The sequence below is a fragment of the Ovis aries genome, chromosome 5, assembly GCF_016772045.2.
Source record: "Ovis aries strain OAR_USU_Benz2616 breed Rambouillet chromosome 5, ARS-UI_Ramb_v3.0, whole genome shotgun sequence".
NCBI classification, from domain to species: Eukaryota; Metazoa; Chordata; class Mammalia; order Artiodactyla; family Bovidae; genus Ovis; species Ovis aries.
In genome coordinates, this window is record NC_056058.1 from 76,482,540 (window position 1) to 76,504,559 (window position 22,020).

The 22,020-nt window shown below is 38.3% G+C and overlaps 1 protein-coding gene across 1 annotated transcript in view; it reads left to right on the plus strand.

The window, feature by feature from the left end:
• The first annotated feature begins 3,828 nt into the window (after positions 1 to 3,828).
• Positions 3,829 to 22,020, plus strand: part of TENM2 (teneurin transmembrane protein 2) — a 1,394,720-nt gene continuing 1,376,528 nt past the window's right edge. The window contains exon 1 of the mRNA XM_060415963.1: positions 3,829 to 4,309. The gene's annotated coding sequence lies outside the window, so the exon portion shown is untranslated. The remainder of the gene's footprint in view (positions 4,310 to 22,020) is intronic.

Sequence of the window (22,020 nt, forward strand, 5' to 3'; positions counted from 1 at the left end):
ACTGGTTGGATCTCCTTGCAGTCCAAGGGACACTCAAGAGTCTTCTCCAACACCACAGTTCGAAAGCATCAATTCTTCAGTGCTCAGCTTTCTTCACAGTCCAACATTCACATCCATACATGACTACTGGAAAAGCCATAGCCTTGACTAGATGGACCTTTGTTGGCAAAGTAATGTCTCTGCTTTTGAATATGCTGTCTAGGTTGGTCATAACTTTCCTTCCAAGGAGTAAGCGACTTTAAATTTCATGGCTGCAATCACCATCTGCAGTGATTTTGGAGCCCCCCAAAATAAAGTCTGACACTGTTTCCACTGTTTCCCCATCTAAAGAAAGGCAATGACAAAGAATGTTCAAACTATCACATACCACACAATTGCACTCATCTCTCACGCTAGTAAAGCCATGCTGAGAATTCTCCAAGCCAGGCTTCAGCACGAGATGAACCGTGAACTTCCAGATGTTCAAGCTGGTTTTAGAAAAGGCAGAGGAACCAGAGATCAAATTGCCAACATCCGCTGGATCATCAAAAAAGCAAGAGAGTTCCAGAAAAAACATCTGTTTCTGCTTTATTGACTATGCCAAAGACTTTGACTATGTGGATCACAATAAACTATGGAAAATTCTGAAAGAGATGGGAATACCAGACCACCTGACCTGTCTCTTGAGAAACCTATATGCAGGTCAGGAAGCAACAGTTAGAACTGGACATGGAACAACAGACCAACAGACTGGTTCCAAATAGGAAAAGGAGTACGTCAAGGCTGTATATCGTCACCCTGCTTATTTAACTTATATGCAGAGTACATCATGAGAAATACTGGGCTGGAAGAAGCACAGGCTAGAATCAAGATTGCCGGGAGAAATCTCAATAACCTCAGATATGCAGATGACACCACCCTTATGGCAGAAAGTGAAGAGGAACTAAAAAGCCTCATGATGAAAGTGAAAGAGGAGAGTGAAAAAGTTGGCTTAAAGCTCAACATTCAGAAAACTAAGTTTACTGTTTAGCAGGGGTTGTTTTTTAGGGAGAGCCTTGGTTTCCTTGTCTATAAAATGAGAATCACAGCATTGAGCCAGAATTGTTGTTAAGCTTAAAAAAAAAGTTCTGAACAAGAAGCCTGACATATGGTGGGCGCTCAGTAGTGGATTACTCATGTCCTATTGCAAGTCTTTTCAGTTTCTACAATATGAAATTATCTCTGTATTCCCCATAATGCCACCTCTAGAAATCTGTCTACTATGTTTCCCATGAGCCACTTTTGCATAGTCTGATTGGTTACTGGGAAACATGAGCCACAGCAGAGCCTGTGGGTTAGTCACATGGATTTAAACGTCAGATAGAGCTGTTAGAGTCCTTCTCTGCCACTTATCCAAATGTGTGACCTTGGGACAGCTACTAAACCTCTCTCAGCTTCGTGTTACTCATCTTTGACATGAAAATATTATTTTAAAAAACCCAAACAGATGCTACCCCAAGAATCATTACTCCTATTCCAAGAGTTGTGTGCGTGCTTGTACACATGTGCACACACATGTAAAACAGAAAGCAAGTTTAATGTCTACCAAGGACTATGAGATTACTGGAAAATAAAAAGACATTCATATTGAGGCTTATGGTCTAGAGAGTTGTGTGGACTGGGAAGATTATACTAGGTAAATCACAAAACTAATGGAAGATTGGAACCATAACAATTTTTACAAAGAAAATTGACATGATGTCTTGGAAGCCTACATTAAGGGAGATTTAATTCAGCCAGAGAGATCACAAATGGCTTCCCTGAAGAAGTGAAACTGGAGTAAAAAACTGAAGGCCATTTAAGAGTTTGGTAGATGAATAGGGAAGGGAAGGACATCCATTCCTAGTAAGCTGTCACCATCAGCATCATAAGCATGCGATTGTTATCTTCTCGGACTGTAAACACAAAGAGTCCTGGGATGTGTCTTTGTCATCTTCTGTCACCTCTAAGTTCCTTGAAGGAAGTAAATGCTTAGTAAATATTTCTTGAATGAGTGAATGTTAATAGGGAATCAATATGCATTTGTTGAATGAAATAAAAAGTAACTGCTGTGCCCTCATCTCATGACTTTATTCAACATACAGTTAGGGAAGACACATAATTTAGTTTAAAAAAAAAAAAAGAGAAAACTGACATGAACCTCACGTGCTTAGTCACTTAGTCATGTCCAACTCTTTGCAACCCTGTGGACTGTAGCCTACCAGGCTCCTTCATCCATGGGATTCTCCAGGTAATAATACTGGAGTGGGTTGTCATTCCCTTCTCCAGTGGATCTTCCTGACCCAGGGATGGAACCTGGATCTCCAGCATTTTAGGCAGATGCCTGCATTGCAAAAATGGACCTTGGAGGTAACCAAACCACACCCTCCTTATTCTAGCCCTATCACCTTGAGAAACTCACAAGGCATCTCTGGGTCAGTATCCTCATATGTAAAATGGAAGTAAGGATAACTTGTTTGCAGAGTTAATTTAAAGATTATGATTGCAAGTCTGCTGAGTCTAATTAAAAGGGTGACTCAGAGTACATAGTCAAGAGATGAGTATTTTGAATATTATTAGTATTAGAACATTAAGCAAACTGCAGGCATGCAGTTTTTCAGACTTGCAGATTGCTGAAGACTGGCTGGATACAGCTTGAAGGCCAGAGGGTGTTATCATGCAAACATCCAGTAGACCTTTACTTTTCTGGAAATGCCTAGAGCCCTTCAAAGCAATGTATTCTCTCTCCAGTGCCTGAGTTAAATTGCAGGTTCAGATTCCCAGATGCATTGGTTATCACTGACTAGCAGTTGGTAAAATATTCTGCAGCCTAAGTTTCCTTCAAGGGTTAATCAGATACTGTTTGGACAAGATACAATCAGTTAATTCATGGCCACTGCATAGCACAAAGCCTGCGCAGGATAAGTAAGCAATATCTATTAGCTGTTACTATTACCACAGCCAGGCCCTGCTGGATTTTCTGTCAATTACTCTAACTGAATCAGCCATTCCTGGGCCGGGAATTGCTTCCTTTTGTAATTCCCTTTATGGAAGGAAGAAAAGCAACTCCCCTCTGAGGTGTGGAAACCTAGCTTCCCGGGTACCCCACCACCTTGGACAGGTTCAGGGCCACTGAACAGCCTAGGTGAGGCTGGTCAGCAGAGGCTAAAGGCTCTGCAAACTCTCCCTTCCCTCTTGAAATCACCGCTCTGCTCTGCCCCTCTCTGCTTCCTAACCCTGAAAGGTGAAATCTGAGGTTGCAGCCGAGCAGTGGGTGTGATCTGAACCCAAGGCAAGCTCGGGTCACTCTCGGGGTGCTCGGGCTTGCTGTGCTCCCCTGAGTGCAGGGATCTGGGTGCAGCTGCGGTGCCTGGGGTTTCGCAGAGGTGGAACCTCGGTGAGCGCAGCCAGGGAACTGAGCCTCCCCCAACCAACCCCACAGCGAAACTGAACTCTGCACCGCCCGCGGCTCGCGCTGTGCCTGGTTGCCGGGAGGGTTGGGCGAGGGGGGATCTCTCTGCAGACAAAGGGGTGCACGAGCCCCTAACGCCCCTCTTTCGCGACCGTGACGCCCTTCCCCAGTCCCATACCCGGGAGCCACAGCAGCTGCCACCCCCAACTTCCACCACCCAGCCCCGGCGGCCTCGGCCTGTGCGCGCACTCGGGGGCTGGGGATTGGTTCACACTCCCATTCTGGGGCTGCGCCGGCGGGCGGGAGGTGCGCGGCGTTCAGTGTGTCTGTGTGTGTTTGTGTCTGTGTGTGTGTGCGCGCGTGCGCGCGTGTGTGTGCGCGCGTGTCTGTGTGTCTGTACCGCGCGCGGGCGGGCGCGTGTGTGTGTGCGCGCGGGGGCTCCAGTGCAGGAGCCGCTGGGTGTGCGTGCGTGTGTTATGGGTTTGATTCCAGAGCAGGTTGCACATTGGTCCTGGGTGGCTCGCAGGCTCAGGTCGTGCTTGGGCGTCCTCCTCCTAATCGTTTCCGAAGTAGCAGCAGGAGCAGCAGCAGCAGCACCAGCAGCAGCAGCCGCCGCGGCAGCATCGCAGCAGCTCAGCGGCACAGCCGGCAGAACTGTGCAGAAGCGAGCACCGTTTGGGGAGTCCGGGGGGCGGGTAAGAGGGAGGAGGGGAAAGCCTGTCTTGGTCTTTGGGATTATTTTTCCCCTTCTTTCCCTCTCTCTCTCTTTCTTGAGGGTGTGTGTTACCCCCTCGAAGTGAAGGAATTTTGCTCCAAAGCGAGCTGGGACCGAAGACTCTAGGCTAAGTTCTCTCTCTATGTAGATGGTGTCAGGGAGCGAAGCTACTGACCGAGCCGCTGGTAAATGTTTTTTCACTTCTTACTCTTTAATGCTTAAGGCTTTTCCCCCCTTTCTTTCTTCCTTGTTTCCTTTCTGTTGCTCCTCATTCTGCAATCGCTCCTGAATCAGCCTGCAGTTCCCTTCTCTCTCTCTCTCTCTCTCTCTCTCTATCTCTGTCTCTCTCCTTGCGTTTGTGCAGTTTGCAACTTGTTTCGTGGTTTTCTATGTATTTTTCCCCCCTTCATCCTCAGATGAATGCTGGAACATTTAAATTCCGCACTTCGGGAGGTCATCATTAGTTGCATGAGTTTCAAGGGGGAGGGGAAAGATTGGTAGAGCAGACTGTTATTTCCCTGCAGAAGGACTGCCGTTTTCTCTCTAATGTTCATCGCAATTATAGGGATTTTTTTTTTAGGATGCATTTTAACGTTGCATTGATGTTTATCATTATCGTTCTTCAGGATTACAATGCATTTTGACTCAGTTTTGACAGCATGACAGATGCCAGTGATTCCAGAACTACTGTGTGGTACATGCTGGCTAAAATATTCAAAATTAGAGGCAGAATCATTTGCATTCCAAAAGGGAAATTCTTAAAAATGCTGTTTTGCCTCACATCGCTGCAGATTTGCAGGAGGCAGTTGTAGACACCGCTACTCATGTTGCTTGCAAAGATAATAAACATATAAGTGCTTTAGTGTATCACATTCTGTCCTGGTCTCCAGTGATTGAGCTATTGCTGAATTTACTTAATAATAAATTTAGGGCTGTGGAGAAGGAGAGAGATTGCTGGTATTGTTTTATGCAAAATTGAGAGACATGTACAGCAATTTCTAACCCCCAAACCACCCCTTTCTTAGATCTTACTTGAAGTGGCATCTTGTCAGTTGGGGAGGGGGAGGGCAGTTTCTGCCATCCACATGGAATAACATTATTTAAAATAGCCAGCATAATGCATGCAAATTGAACTCTTAACTCTTTTTTTTTTTAATAGAACTGACTCTGTAACTCTTGCTTCCAGAATCTGTTTTAAATATTATTTAAAAATTAACATAGAACGGTTCCTTGATGTATTCTTATTTAAGTTCTTCAGAGGGTCCTTAGCAGTTAACCATTTTTCGTTTGTTTTGCTCTTTATCCCCCTAAGTTTTCAGTTCCAGTTCAGTAGGAATGCTGAATGGTCACTAAGTAAAGGCACATTAGCAGTTTCTAAAGAAATCAGTTTATAGTTGTGAAAATTTCTGCCAAGCTATGGGAAAAGAAGCTAAAATAATGGCAGCTTAAATGTAAGGAGGGAAGTTGGGGATAGAACCAATTGCAATTCCACTATATGTGTTAGCATCCTGAGGAGCTCTGAACTCTAGACTCAGATGAGGATATCCAGTTCAGAGATACTCTGAAGCTCACACGTTTGACAGAGGGGAAATACTGGTATTTAAAGAAGCCTGCTTTTGCTATGTGGTTGCCACATCATAGACCAGCAATTACCTAAGTGCAGAGAGTGTGTTTGCAGTGATACTGCTCAACTTTGTTTTCATGTAAACTTAACTGATGTTGGGAGAACAGCATAAAACAATTTAGGACTTGGAACAAAATGAACTGTAAATTAACTCAAGTCAGACCCTCTTTTCTGTAGAAGAAAGCCTACTCCAAGACACCATGCAAATTCACCTGTTCTGAGCTGCCTATGTTGACAAAAGCTTTTTTGAAAATTGTGGACAAGGTTCCTTAGATCTAAAGCTTATTTCTTCTTTTGTAGTCTGCTAATGGTATAAGACATTTTATTTAGAATGCAATCTCAGCTTATTCCTGGGTCCCTTGAGGTGGCAATATTGCTATTTAAAATATTTTTATGGACCCTTGCCATTTACCATTTCGATCAAGTTGGAGGGAAAAGCCCAACTTCCATTCATTAGGATCACAGTTGTCTTTGAAGCCTTTATTTGCCTGGGTACCAAGGAAAAATGAATTTGTATAGTAAATTATGATCCTAAGAACCCAAGTCTTCTAAAGCATGGTTTTCTCATTCTAGGACCTAAACCAGAGAGCAATATACTCCATGCTAAGCAGCTGAATTATTTCTCTGACATATGCCACGCACAGGGGCACAAGCAGATAACTGACCAGACTAAGGAGTCATTTCATGTAGCCCATGAAGCAAGATTTCTAATTGTTATATAATATATTCAGTGCATGAATTTATTTATGAAGCAGCACAATTAGCTTTAGTTTCAGCATCTTCACTAGTTTTGAAGACCGAGAATCCATTGACTTCAAGAACATACTCCTTCCTGTTGCGGTTGGTTTTTACCCTTTCTAGTTTACTGGCAACTTTGAAAAAGCTCAGAGAATTTGTGTTAAAATATGAAACATAGCTACATTTTGGGTGTATTGTCTGGTGAGATTACTACTCAATCAGCTAGGTTTTTAATTACTCTTATATGGTTCTGTGTGGTATAGTGTTTGTGGCTTGCTGGTGGTTTTCTTATTATTGTTATTGATGTTAAGGTTCCCATTAAATCTTAACTAAGCTCATTTTAACTTTCTGTGCCTGGTGTTGATCTCAGTTTAATGTATCAGAATAACACCATCCTCTTGCTAAGTTTGTTGGTACATTAGGTAGTTTTCATTCAGTTGGTGTGTGTGTTGAATTTCAGCATTTCCAAATGCATGGCATCTGACATTCTGGGGAGAAGGTAACTTTTTTGGGAAGAGAAGGCTGTGTGGAAAGAGCCTGTTGGTTCATGGAACTTGACAATGGAAACATATTTGCCTGTATTTTTAAGGTGCCTATTTTCATTTGGATAAGAGTGAAGTTTTTTCTGCATGTGTGAAGTGTTTATTATGCTAGAGGTACTGAACGTTTCTTAAAAGTAATTACTGTTTGTTTGTTTTTTTTTCATTGTGTGATTGAAAGGAACTCTGCACCGCGTGTGTGTTTTTGAGGAAAACCTCTATTGGTGAGCTTTTCCATTGTTTTCTATTCTATGTAGACTAATTTTGAGAAGTGATTTCTGGTGAAATATAGTCAAGGTCATTGCCAAGGCCCTTTTATCCCTCTCCACTTAAGAACTCAAACTGCAAGTCAAGTTTAAAGAGACAAAACTTATATCAGACTACTACCTCAAATGGGACTATGTGAAAAGCATATGCCTTTGTCTCTCATCACTGTGTGTGAAGCAACAGTTTTGTTCTTTGACTTACTGGTTTCTAGGAGCCCTGACGTACTCACAAAGAGAAACCTTCCATTCTATACTCATAGTGCATACAACAGATTCTCAGTCTTCAGGGAAGATTGTAAGAATATATATATATATATATTTTGGTGGGGTGGGGGGAATGGCTGTCTTTTCATATGCTCTTAATGGAAAGAAGAATGTAACAATATTTCATAAAATGTAAGAGCTAATTAGATAATACTCCCCTTAAAATTTTGTGAAATCAACAGTAGTTTTATGAGTCGTGTACAGTGAGAGCAAATAGTAGCTTTGTCGAAGTCTTTTCTTATACTCCTTCTTTCACTTTTTTTGGTTAAAGGAATATTCACAATATTCAGAATTTTGTACTACCAGTAAATAATGTGTGTGTATATATATATATATATATATATAAATAAAACATATATGTATATAATTTTCTCTACCTAACAAACAAAAGCTACTACTTTATGTATTATCTTACCTCTGCTGCAAGTATCCTGTTCATATTTCTAAAAGATTTTTATGAAGTTGAAGAGGTATAAAATCTTTTCCCCAAAATTCAAATTATTCACTGTCCACAGTCTGCTTGATATATTTCACTCTCCAGTGTGATTTTGAACTTGAAGCATTGCAGCCTTTTCTTACGAATTCCTCGTGGCAAAAAATGAAGCACCTTGAGAAATAGTTTGCAAATAAAGTTCTCTCATTTTCGCTGAAAGGATTAAATTGGTCCCCCTCTCCTAAGTAGAGCATTACAGTACCAACCTTTTAGACAAAAAGAATTATCAGAAAAATGGTATGGTTGTGTGCTTTTCAGCAATAGTGTGAGTAAAGCGAGAGCAGGTGTTTTAACTCTTTTCATGTAAATTTAGTGAATAAATATTGACACTAAATAATACAGCTAATATGTTAAAATAAAGTCTAGGTTCCCCAGCAAAGCTTTCCCCCCAACCCTGGATAATATGAGTTGATCTTTGACTCTGATGGAACGATTGAGTGAGTTCCTCATCTCAGCGCCAGCACATGGATGGCGGGTAGCAAATATCCTGCATCTGTCTTGGAAAGTATGAGTGCGAGGTTTGGGAGGAAAGAGATGGTTTCTTTAAAAGTTTCGACTTCTTATGCTTTGACTGCAGTTCTTTCAGAGAAAGCTCTCCTTTCCTTGATACTTGTTTAGATCACCTATGAAGATGCCCCATTATTTCTCCTGTCCCTAATTTGATTCTGCCACAGATTTTTCTAATATAAACATGATGCTAGACTTCTTGGCTTAGTTGTTCCTATCTTTGCCTTACTTTGTGATTTCTGAAATATGATGCAGAACTATAAAAGTCTAGGACCCATTCTTCTAAAAGAGTCTATTTAATTGTCCTCATGATGAAATTATTTAGGTGTAGAGGCTTAAGCCTGGTAAAAAAATATTAGGAATTTTGTATGATCATTTCTATTAATATGACCATGGTAAAGTAATTATTTTATAATGTATAAAAGTTAGTTGTGGGCCTTGTAAAATTTTAAAAAAATCATTAATGAATTTGCTGCAAAAGAATAAGTCATTTTTCTTTGTTTAGTTTCCCCAGCCCTTAATTTAAATATTAGGAGGCAAAAACTAAAGTTGGAGAATATAATTCACTTGTTGAAGATAAAATTGATGCTAAGCATAATATACTGATTTTAAATCTTTCAAGAGGACAATTCTCTGGAGGATTCTCTTGGAAAAGGCTTATGTTTAAATGTCATTTTTATTATTGCTTAGGATTTTACTGATACTCAATGTTTTGACATTTCTCCTCCTTTAATTAGAGGAATAAGACTATCTGTGGAAAAAGAAATACATCATTAAATAGAAATGATTTTGGCAAAGGTTAAAAAAATCCCATACTGTTTAAAAAAACCCCACAAAATTGTATAAGCTACTTGCTGTATTCATAACAGTTTTTTTTAAGTGCCATTTCAAAATTTCATTTTGAATGTTAGAAATAGTCAAGTTAGATTCTTAGATTATTTCTAAGAATGAAATTGAACTATTAAAGAAAATAGCTATGTCCACATTTATGGTTAATTCAAACAGTAAATATCTACATAGCTAAAATCATAGTTATTATTAGAGAACTTATTGTAACAGACTTTGTGATCTTAACTGTGATATTTTCTCTAAACCATTTCAAATGTAAGAGTATATGGTTGTATGCAACATATTTCAGTAGATATTGCCTATTACCTAGAAAGAATATAAGCAAATTAAAGCTGCATGAAAGTATATTTCAATCTTCCAGGTTTTTTTTTTTTTTTCAGTTGCTTCAAAAAACAGGTTTTAAATTCCCAAGACAGGCCAGGTACCGTGTTCTGCTAAGAGCTAGATATTATGGTTAAGAGTAATTTGATGCCAAAGTGATGTCTAAGAAAGTAAATGGAAATAGAAGTGGATGTTTCTTTTTTAAATACAAGATAAAGCTTTGCTCTTTGTGTCACTTGATATTATATTAGAAAAATGATTTAATTTTATTTTAGGATTTGCTCAGACTGTAATTGTATACAAATATTTTCTCATTCTCTGCCTTCTATATATGCCCAGCTCATGTCTATTCATGTAGTCTGATGTGATATGACCCCTAGGATTGGAGACCTCAGTTAAAGTTTGGTGCTACCTGCATGGATTTAATGGAGGCATGAGGGCAAGGTAGTGAGACTTTGTGGGAAAACCAAAGGAAAATGTATTCTATAGTTGGCTGCCATCTCCTTATGATAATAATCCTGCCACCCATTTTATTTTTAGCCTCACCTAAAGCTCTAGAGAAGATGCAAAGTGCTTTTCTAACCTTAAGAATAATAATATAATTATTGCACAAATATTTCACAGTGGTTAGGGCTCTGCAATTTGTGTGACCTAGCATCTAATTTTTCTTCTCTCTAATCCTGTTTACATATCCTTGCACATAATCAGACTCAGTCAGATGAAACCAATTACTAAGGGGAAAAAAATCAAATTTATTTATTATATTTATTGGATGTGTCTGTTGCTTAATTATCCATTGGCGCATTTACATGTGGCCATGAAGAGGGCCATGGATGACTGTGGAAAAATGATCAATCATTACTTCTTACAGTCCAGAGGAGGTGCCAAGAAAACAAGAAAAAAAAAATAAGAAACAAACCAAAAAACCCACAACCCTACCCTTTCTCACTGCTATCTATGTGGGAGACCCGAAAACTGAGAAACAAACATCACCCTAAACAATGAGTTTGGCTTGACATAGGAAAATCTAGAAAAAAATTGGGAATAGTTATCAGATTTTTTCTTAACCACTAGTTGTAAGAAATGTAAGGAGTTCTGTACACTTTGACATAAATAACAATTTAGGTATTCAAAGATGTATGTTGGAAAATGAACTCAATTTATCCTATGAAGCAGATAACCAAACCCACCTCTTGGTTGTAAGTTGAACTGTGGGATGAGCCAAGGGTGGGGGGTAGGGCACTGGGATGGGATGGGGTATAGTAGGTGGTTAGCGTAAGGGGAACTGCATGATGATGTTGACAAAGCGATTGACCAGTATATGTAACTGCAGTGAGCTGTGGCTAAGATAGTACTATGAAAGCAGTGAATTAAAATAGATTTTGTTTTTGACCTCTGATGGTAAAGACATACACAGACTTTTTATTTTTTGTTTTATGTGTTTTTGTTAAAAAATTCCTTACCTCAATCAAAAATGTTTTCTTCTCTTTTTTACATACCCCACCCCCCCATCCCAGATTAATGGGATCAATTTTAAGCATGGCTTATTTCTTATTTTTTCCCCACTTGCTCTCATCAAACATTTTTGGAAATTTATCAGTATGGAAGTTGTTCTTCAAAATAGACCATAACTGAAATAACAACCATTTCAAGTAAATGTGACAAGGCTAAATTGAAACAGAAGCATCATCCTATGTATATAATCCTTTCCAGAGACTACTAAATTATCTGTTCTATCCACATCCTTAAGATAGAACACGCATATGAACTTCAGGGAGAAAAGCAAACCGCTTTTGAACTTGAGGTGTTTGAAGACTGTCTTGAAGGAAGCACTGAAGTGTGATTTTAAGAATTGTGGCACATTCTCAATGAATCCTTTAGAGAAGACTATGAACAGCTTATGATTTATTGCTAATTGCTGTTTATTTGGAGATGCTGCTGTTGAAGAAACTGTAAGCTTTATAATGATGGTTTTGTTACATTTGGCTGCAGAGAAATTCAGATGGCAACATGAGTCTTGAGAATTGAGAGGGAAAGGTGATTTCATACCTTTTGACCTCGCAAGAAAATATGAGTGATGAGGTAAATTTTACGTTTACTCTAATCTGTATTTTAAAAGTTATTCTGCGGAAAAGGTTATTACAGAAAGAAAAAAAGTTGCTCTCAGCTGAATTCAGTGAAGAAGCCATACAGTAAATAGATAAAGAGCCTGAACTCTCCTTCCTACAACAGTGATTTTTCACTAAGGACTCTCTAGGTATATAAGGGGCACAGGTTCTTTTTATATGATTTGTGTATGTTCCCATGGACTGTGAAGTCTATTTCTGGGCAATTTTCAAGTTAAAATTGTGTTACGGCTACCCTGAAGGTTGTCATTTCTTGTTTTTTTTTTTTTTTCTCTTGTCAGTCAATTCATAACTGTTTATTAAGCCCCCATGGGGTATAGACAGAGTCATAGACTATCTGGGTGTGTATATGCGTGTATGGTTGGTTGCTGGTCTAGAAGCTTACAGTCTTTAGGCAAAACTATGTGTGTGTGTGTGCATATGCACATGTATAATATAATGTTTTAATTACAGAAGTTAGAAGTAGTTTTGTTTTGTTTTTAATAGCATTGTCCTAGATCTCCAAGTGCAGTTACTCTGAGAAAAGCATAGCTTTGAGCCAGATCAGGGATATAACTTCTCAGCTTGCTTGCTTTATTTTAAATTCAGATACAGCAGACATGTTTAAGAATAAAGCCAGAGGGCTAGTGTTAAACTAGGGATTCTTGCCAGGTTAACATCTAGGTTTCAAAGTAAGGGCAGATACTCATGCAGGTCATTTTTAGGACATGCCTATTACCTGTGTCAATTCAATCAGTGAGCGGATGAATGGTTCCATGGCTCAGAGCTGTCAATTTACATTTTTTATGACCAATGAATCAATTTATGGTTTACTCTTTTTTTTTTTTTTGGAGGGTTTTGAAAATTGATAGAAATTGAGACAGTAAGAAAATTTCCAAGTGTTCCCATGGTTGAAAACTGTTGTAAAGGAATATTTTCCCAGTTTTACTTGAAAGCATATGGCGAATATGTAGGTTTAGGGATTTACTTTTCAAAACGTATTCACTTTCTTAAATTTATCTCTTATCAGTCATTTGTTGGAATGGTAATATTCTTGAAAAGTGCCCAGTGAATAGCTCTGAAAGTGGATGGCAAAGGAGTGCACAGAGCACTGGCCCTTTCCACAGCCCCAGGTAATGGCTTGCTGGACTTCCAGCAGTCAGCTTGACTTTTGATAGCACTGGTCAGGCTCTGATTTAATGCTCTCTCTCTTTTTTTTTTTTTTTTCCTGTGATTTTTTTCAAGATGTGCATATCTCATTTCCTACAAATCATAGCCAGACCATCAGATTTCTTTTCCATCTTCTGTTCCTGGTGGATCTGAATCAGAGAAGCAATGGCTGAGAAAAATTGGAAGGGGTCTTCATTTGAACTTTGACTCTTGGCTCTTTTCCTGTTGGATCCATGAATTTCTGAGAATTTCTGAGATCATTTGTAATTTGTTGCAGGAGTCCTTCTGGACAGAAAGTTCCCTAGTCTTTGTGATAAGAATATGTTCTTTACAATTTGCAGTATTGCAGGCTCTCTTCATTCATTTCTGAACAGTTTCTAATAAACTGAATAAAAGTGCACAGAATAAAAGTGCAATTTGATTTATTATTTTCAATTGTAGGGTTGGGTTTGTTCTTCCTTGTAAGTTAGAGACTAATTCTGGCAAACATAAACAGAAAGGGAATGTGTTGAAAGACATCAGGGAGCACGGAGTCCCCAGGAAATATGTGGAAACAGACACTTGTGCTCCTGCCACTGAACACTGGGTGCCCAGCTGCAGCCTGCCACATCCCTGACACTGGACTCTGCCATTGCCGTTAGTACCAGCTAGCACTGCGGCCCTGGATAGGTGACTATTTGTACCAGGCCTGGAAGGAACTACTGTCCTTTCACTAGTGGGGATCCCTGGCTCTTGACTCAGAGTTCTAATCTGGTTCGTCCAAGTGGCTGCATTTTGATCAAGTGTCGCATCCGTATAACTAGAAAATCTGATAAATCTATAGTCTGGCCCTTTCATACTCTATCATGAGGCAAAAAGACTTAGAGCAAGATATAAGTGGTGGAATTCCCTGAAAATAAAAGGGGAGAGGCAATCGATAAAACATAAATAAAAATTCCCCAGCAAATATTTACAATAAGGGACCTGCAGGACCTTAGGGGATGAACTTGAAAGGCAGAGAGCAGTGAGAACTTCTCTCTTGCTTAAAATGGATTGGAGGACATTCCTGTTGTAAATGTATTAAGCAAAATGCTTTTGATTTTAGCACATGCCAGTCTCAAATATGTTCATCATGAAGAATTCTCTTTTGTTATCACCAAAAGCCGCATTGAAACATGATGCATTTGAATTCTGCTCATGTTAAAATTAAAGATAATCTACTTAGATTGGGCTGAAGTTTGCCTGTGTGTAAATATATAAGGTTGATAAATGGTATGAAAAAAGGTGAAGATTTGTTTAAATTACTGTAAAGAAGACATCTGGATGGCTGAATAATTGCCTACAAGAAAATTAGTAGGAATTTGGAATAAAAGATCAGACCAGCTCTCTACTTATAAATTGCTAATAAGAGTAATTGTGGTACTTGAAAGAAACAAAATTGCATCTCTTTTTTTCCATGACTTAGACTGTCTGAGGTCCAAACACATCTTCCTCACTAAATTATTGCAAACAGAGTGAGATGTAGGACCCACACAAGTAATCCATGTTTTTAGTAAAACTTTTGTATCATAAGGCTCAGTATTTTATTCTTCAATTCCAAGTTAATATATTTATCCTTCCATCACTGTCTCCCAAGGATTTTGAGAATTAATTAGAAACAAAATCTCTTTCAGTCCTTGAATGTTACAATTCTTTGCTGAAAAACCATAAGATATTGAAGTGTTATTAATAACGGCAAAGGTTCATCCCATAAAATAATCTGACTGGCTGAATTCTCATGTGGTTGTTATTTTCTAATATAAATTACTGAAGGATTAGACTGTTAAATATTGAATATTGTCTCATTTAATGCAGCTGTATGAAATATTATTGGTAATGATTCTCCAGTTTGGGGAATAGGGAAAGTTTTTTGTTTTGTTTACTAATAGCATTGACTGGTAGCATAATACATTTTACAAAATAGTAATGAAGATATTTAAATGAAGGTGAAGCAGGAAATAAGTGGCCTCTCAAGTAATAGATTTCACTGAAGTGATAGATCTCAGTTGTCACAAAAATTTCTTTACTCTTTGTATTAATTTTCTCTCTATTCTGAGCATTTTGGATGGCCTTGAGAATTTGTTAAAAGAACAAGTTTAGTCAATTAAGCCCTTGAAGAGGAGTGCCGTTGATGTTGTTTCATTGGCATGAGGTGTAAAAGTCTGAAAATCGGATTGGGCTTTGAAGGAATGGTGACCGTGTTGAATGTGACAGTTGAAATGGGATTGTTCATGAAAATTAAAAAAAAAAAAGAAAGGCAAAAGAAATTAAAAAGGAAAGAATGCAAGAGAGAAATAAAGAAAACCATTGACCAAATAGTACAATTGATGAAACTTAGGTCTACTTAGAATTTACTATTTAATGAACGGAGCAAAAACTTTTAAAATTTTTTATTGTCCAATTTTAAATAATCCCATTTTGAATTTTCTTCATGTTCTTGTGCCTGTGCACTTATTTCTCAAATTAGGAAAATACAACCCAGTGACAAACAGGGTGACTATTATTGAAATATTTTGTCATGAATCCAGAATAAGAACATAAAGCAGTGCATCAAATTGGTTTAAATCGATTGTGTTTTTTGTTTTTTTTCCTCCAGAGGGGAACTTTATGTTTTGTGAGATGATTTTATTTGAAATTGCAGTTATCCTTGTTTCAGACTTAGTAATTTAACAGTTGAAAAAGCTCCCTTTTTTGTTCTGTGTAGTTAATGTATGTGGTGTGAGTGAATACATTTTATTTAAAAAAAGTGTTTTGGGGTAGCATTCTTTTCCGCACAAACTTATTCCTTGATAAAGGAGCTGGCTGCAATTTGCAGAAATGACTGTTTCTTTTTCTTTAGTTGTTGGATAATTGCTCTTTGTATACACTGTGGAAATGTGCATATAGACCAGTGACAAAGCATAGCAGATGCACTTGCAATTATCTTGAATTTAAGTAAATTTCGCATCTGACACACACAAAGCAAAAGCTTTGTCCAAGCAGGCTCCCATACTGGCATGTGGATTGCTGTGAATACAATGAGTAGATTTTTAATGGAAAACAAATGGGTCTATTAGTAAGTCTTGTCTTTTACTTGAAAAGACACCCCACTTTAGGCATGGCCTACAACTTATTCATATTCATAGTTGGTGCAGTTTTAAATATGACCTTTGAAACTGAACAAAAATTTTAAATGTTTCAAACAAAATATGTCACTATGTTTTTATTGGAGCCACATTCATAGTTTTTTGAGGAAATAAATATTTGTTTCATATCTCAGCATTACATTTTTCCAACTGCTAAGGAGAGAATTCACTTATTAAGACACTCAAAATGTGAAAGGGGATTTCATATTATAAATAAATCATGCCATAGATAAAAGATAATTACAATGTTACTTTAACAACCTCAATTCACAAGGGGACCCATAAGAAGGAATACATAATGGGTCCAAATTCTACTTATTGTAAACAAAAGAGATCTAGCCAGAGGAATAGTTTTCTGCAAAAGCCTCTTTTCCTTGTTTTGTTTGAGATTAATCCTTTCCACTGTGTATTTTTTGTTGTTGTCAGACTTACGTAAGTGAGATATTTGAAGGCTTAATCTTTTGCTCCGTAGTTATTCTTAGAAAATATGAAACGTATGGAGCTTCTTGGATTCTCTTAAATGCCTTTAGGTCTTTAGAGGGGTGGTTAAATTATTTCTACTTTTAATGTGAGAGTTCCAAATAATTGGTCCGGTTGACTTCTTTTTCATAGTTTGAAGGTGCTCCGTGCTATTCCAGCCTTTGAAAGAAGCAAATTTCAAAAGTAACTCAGGCAACATAAAGGAGGGCCTATCTTGCCCATTTTCTGCTTTCTTCTCAATCTGAAATGGAATCTAATAATAACTGGAGATCTTTTCTAACTCTTTTAAGAATCAGAAGCCTCTAGGGGGTCTAAGGATTGAGTAATTATTTGAAAAAAAAAAAAGTGGATAAAGTGGATTTGAGAAGAAATTTTTAAGAAGCAAGGGAGAGCCTGACAGAAGTATTTTGGGGTCTGAATTACAGCAGGACGGATGTGCTGTTGCTGGAATATCATGCCTACAAAACATGTCTCCACCTTAACTACTTTTCCAAAAATAAAACTTCTTCAACTAAGTTCTTTTTCTAGAATTGCCGAAATGACAGAGCTTACTCAGTTATGCATTGCCGAATGATTCTCTGTGTTCCCCAGTCTCTCTGGTGCTGGTCATGACCTTCCTCCTCCCCTGGTACCCCTCTTCCCCCTAACTGCCCCCCCCACCCCGCTTACTTTTCTGGAAGGATCACAGGCTATCTTTAGGCTTGGAGAGAAACCAGGTGCTTTCCTTGATATTTAAGCAACTTACTATTTTGAAATTCCCTTACAAAACCGTGGGCATTTTTATTCTGTGTCTTGAAGTCTCCCTTTCCCTCTCTGAAGGAGAAGCTGCTTATATAATACCCAGAAGCAGACCCCTGGGAACCGCTGAGCTATTTTATGGATATTTTGCAGAAAAAGAAAAGCAAGTGCTCCTCTGTCGTGTGCGCCCTCCCACGGGGTCTCAATTTGAGATATTTGCACAATAGCAGATTCTCAGAAGGATAAATATATACAAATCCATCTTTCAAATTGAGTGGGATCAGTGGGAAGCAGCACCTAGGAGGGTGAGAGCCCACTAATAGCACAGACTGAAAGAGATTCTCAAGCGGTTCCAGAGACGAGCACAACTGTCTACAGAGCTTGCCAGAGAGGCAGATGCTGTGCATGGAAGACAGTTTTCCTCGGTTAGATATTTTGTTCTTGTCGATGGCCAGCCATGACTCATGGGGGAAACCGAGGGAGAGAGAGAGAGGAGAAGAGAAGAGTAAATTAATCATTTTATTAGTCCTTATTAGGAATTCAGTCATGTAATTAAATGTCAACCTGGTAAACTTTCCATGATACGAGAAGAGTGGCAAAGCCAGTTGCAGGGTTTGAAAGTTACTCCAGGTGATAAAGAAGCCTAATTTAAGCTGCAGATGACATGATTGACATGATTTCAGATGTATATCTGGAGAAAATAGTAATGTAGGGATCATCGAATAATCTAGACTCAAAGCATGCTTCTGAAGGATTGAAAGGACTTGAATCATTTTCTCTGAGAGATGATAGGTTTGTTCTCTGTTCCCTCTTTCTGTATCTGTGGGTGTTTATGAAAATAGGTGTGTATTTGAAAGATAATCTTTTCTTCACTGTGCTCCTTTTTCTTTCTCTCCGTATGTGTTTATATGCACATGTGTTTGCATCCTGCAATATCAGCTTTCATCCACAGGCACTTCCAGGTCTCCTGACCCTGTAGCACATGCAGTTGATTACATAAAAGCAGAGTATGTGCTGTCTTAAAGATGGTGAAATTCATTTTTTTTGCAACTTTTGCCTGTAGTCAGATTCTAAGTTTCCTTCAAGTTTCTCGAAAGAGGGTACTATGATAGGTAATAGTCTTAGCTTCCTCTCTCTTTCTTTTTAAAGGTTTCTCATTTCTTTTGAAAATAAACAAAAGAAGGATTTGGTATAGTTTCTCAGATTCTCATCTGTTTGGGGCTGAGGACTTCAGGGTCCCTTGAAGGAAGCCAAGTTTATGTCATAGATCTGTCCTGTAACTGGAAGAAGTTATGTGTTTGAATGCCTGATGGCAGCCCCTATGCCAAAAATCTCATCTATCATTTTTCCAATGGAGTCTCAGAAGTTACCATTTTCTGGCATGTCCTTCATGAGTTGGAATGGCAATTAGCCAAAAGGTTTGTGTTTAAGGGAAAAGCAGGCTTTTATGTTTTCCCCACAATCAGTTATTTGGAGGGTACTCGAGGTACTGAAAATCACCGATGTGGAGCCAATTTAGAAAGAGTAATCCATGACTGAGATGAGGACGATGTAGCCTGCCTCCCTGAGCCACTGTGCTTGTCTGACCAATATGGAACTGTCTGAGATGAGGCTCTTCACTTGAGGTCTACGTGTCCTCCCATGCACCTCATGTCAAATCAGACACTAGCAGATGAGCCTGTCAATCTGTAGCACTCTCTGGAGAACTTTGGGTCTCGAAAACCCTTGGTCACCTTGAACCTTAAGTAAAGGTGGTTGCATTTTCTGAGGTTTATCAGAATAATGATGGCAGCTTTCATTTAACTGTTTCAGATTCTTATTTTTGAATGTACAAAAAAGATGACAGATCTTGTCCACATGCCTAAGCTGCTGCCTTTTGCATTGCCTTGGGCATCGTATATGCTTGATAAATATTTGTTGAGTGAAAGCATCATGGATTTCTTTTCCTTTGGGAGCATGGAGAGAATCTACCATGTGATTTTAATTTTTTTTGAACCATGAGTAGCTGAATGAGTTCTGTTGGTTTTGTGAATATAAATGTATTGGAATTACATTATTCATGTTCTGTTCTTTTATAAATAGGAAAATTGTCGTAAATAAGACTGAAGGACAGATGCTGGTACTGAACAATAAATGTGGAAAAATTAGAATTATTAGAGTCCTGAATTAGGTGTCCATCAGATGTTTAGTATGACTGAACATATTTTAAATAACTATTTTTACTTTTTACCCTTTGCATTATTTAAAAGATGCTTTAGGAGTGGCTATATATAAATGATAAAAGCAGTAATCTTATTGGTATGAAAAATACATCATTATCACTTTCCATGTACAAAAGGAAGCCAAATATTTTGTGTCTTATTGGAAGTTGGGAAAATTAGTTTCATGTAGGGGTCAGCAAACTATAACCTGTGGACCAAATTTAGCCTTTTACCTGTTTTATATGCTTGTCAATGAGAAAAACTAATCAACAGTCAATCTAAGAAAGAAATGGAAAATTTTTATTCAAGCCAAACTGAGGATTATAACCTGGGGGACAATCTCTCAGAGAACTCTGAGAACTTTTTCAAACAGGAAAAGAGGGAGGTCAGTATATATGTGATTTTGGCAATGGGTGTACTTGCAATTAAGTACACATCTCAATAGAAGGTCGCTGTTAGCCACAAGGAAGAGATATCTTAATGGTTTTAGTGCTTTTTAAGTATGGGAAAATGCGAGCATTTAGGTCCATAAAAAAAATTTCTCCAGAAACTATCTATCTGAAGGCCTGTTTGCCAGTTTTCCCAGACTCAGAACATAGAGTACTTTATCCTGATCTTCACCCTTAATTCCTTTCAGAGTGTGTTGTAGGTCAACAACTATTAGCAATGGCTAATGACTTGATTCTGGTAGAACTAGATAGCGAACAATGTTCTTTATTTTATAATCCTTGCCGTTTTGGTCTTAATTTTGACCAAGGTTTGGGAGGCATTTCATGACTAATTAATTTATTCCAGGGCATCAAGTATGCTCATTCCCAGATCAGTCAAGGATTTTACTGATAGGACACTCAGTGTTCTATTCTTGTACTAGGCCTTGTTAGCAGTAACCCAAAGTCTCCAGACTGCCTGTCTTATTGGTCTGTTTTGGTCTAGGAAAATGGTTTCCTCTTTTTGCTTCTTCCCATATCTAGAGTTACACTGTCACAATAATTGATCTCATAGAGCTATGTCTAAGGCTTAGTTGGTAATGCGAGAAACAATAACCTTAGAAAATAGGCAGATTGCAAGTTAAGTAGCTAGTGCTGTTAAAAAGATCATAAGTATTTAAGTAAAGAACTTTTATTAGGTTTAGCCCACTATCTCCCCAGTTCATCTGACCAGTCTGTATTGCACCAATCACTGTCTTTAAGGAAAGAGATATATTGGCATTGTAGATAAAGTTCACCGAAGATGTGCTGTATGTATGAGGCAAGTGGTGTGTCATCATGATACTTTGTAGAATCAAGAAAGTAATAATCACTTGTAAAAAGTTATGTGGCTAATTCCAGAAGGAGAAAAATTGATATTTAAAGTTGAGCAGATATTTATGCCATTGGAGATGCCTGGTTAGCACATAATACAGGTGCATAAAGTACATTAGAGGGGCCAGGGGAGGCCAAAGGGAGGACAGAGAAAATGTTTTAGGTTGAAATTTTTCTTGTCTTGCCTTAAAATGTGAATTTTTGTTTCATTATACCCATAAACCAAGAATATTTTTCTATTTTCAAATGGTCAGGGGAAAAATCAAAAGAAGGGTAATATTTTATGACACTTAAACATTATGTAAAATTAAAATCTCTTTGTCTATAAATAAAGTTTTATTGGAACTCAGCCATGCCCATTTCATTGCATGTTTTTGATGGCTGCTTTTGCAACAGCCATGTTGACTAGTATCACCCATAATGCTAAAACATTTCCTATTTGTCCTTTTACATGTACTGGCCCTTATGTTGTATGGTTTGCAGTGGTTCAAAGGCAATGCAACAGAACTGGTGCCTTTTTGGGGGGGAGTAGGGGGGAGCTTCTAGGTTCATATATATTAGTTGGTCTGGCCTGACTTGGGACTTTTGAGTTTATGAATAACTGAATATGGTAATCAAAGAAAAATTCTGTACTTAATGTTAGCTCTTGGTCTTGCAGCAGAATATAGTGCATGTTTCCTTCGGAGGCAAGAAAGGTGTGTTCAAAGAATGGAACTTTAAGTTAGAATTAGAACTTTCCATTCTTCCTTTTCTCTGATCCTTTCAGGCCAGTTGGATTAGCTGCCTCCTCCCAGTCTCCATATACACACAGCAGTTATTCCTGACAGATTTGCTTTTTTATCAGTGAAATTATTGGTGGTGTACATTACTGGTTTTATTCACACTCCTTTGGATACCTCTCTCAGCCACCAAGAGTATCACTGGATCAGGGAAACCAGATTCACCTATAGTCATTCACAAGAGCTCTAGTATTCATGGAGAGCTATAGTATGTCTGGGATGCTGCCCAAGCCTGGGATCATAAAAATGAAAGAAATAAAAAGTCTGCTTTACCATGTTATCAGAGACCTGCCAGTAGTAAGAAGCAGACAAAACCAAATCATTTCACTATGAGATGCTAGGCAATGTACATAATACTTAATAAAAATGGATGATATT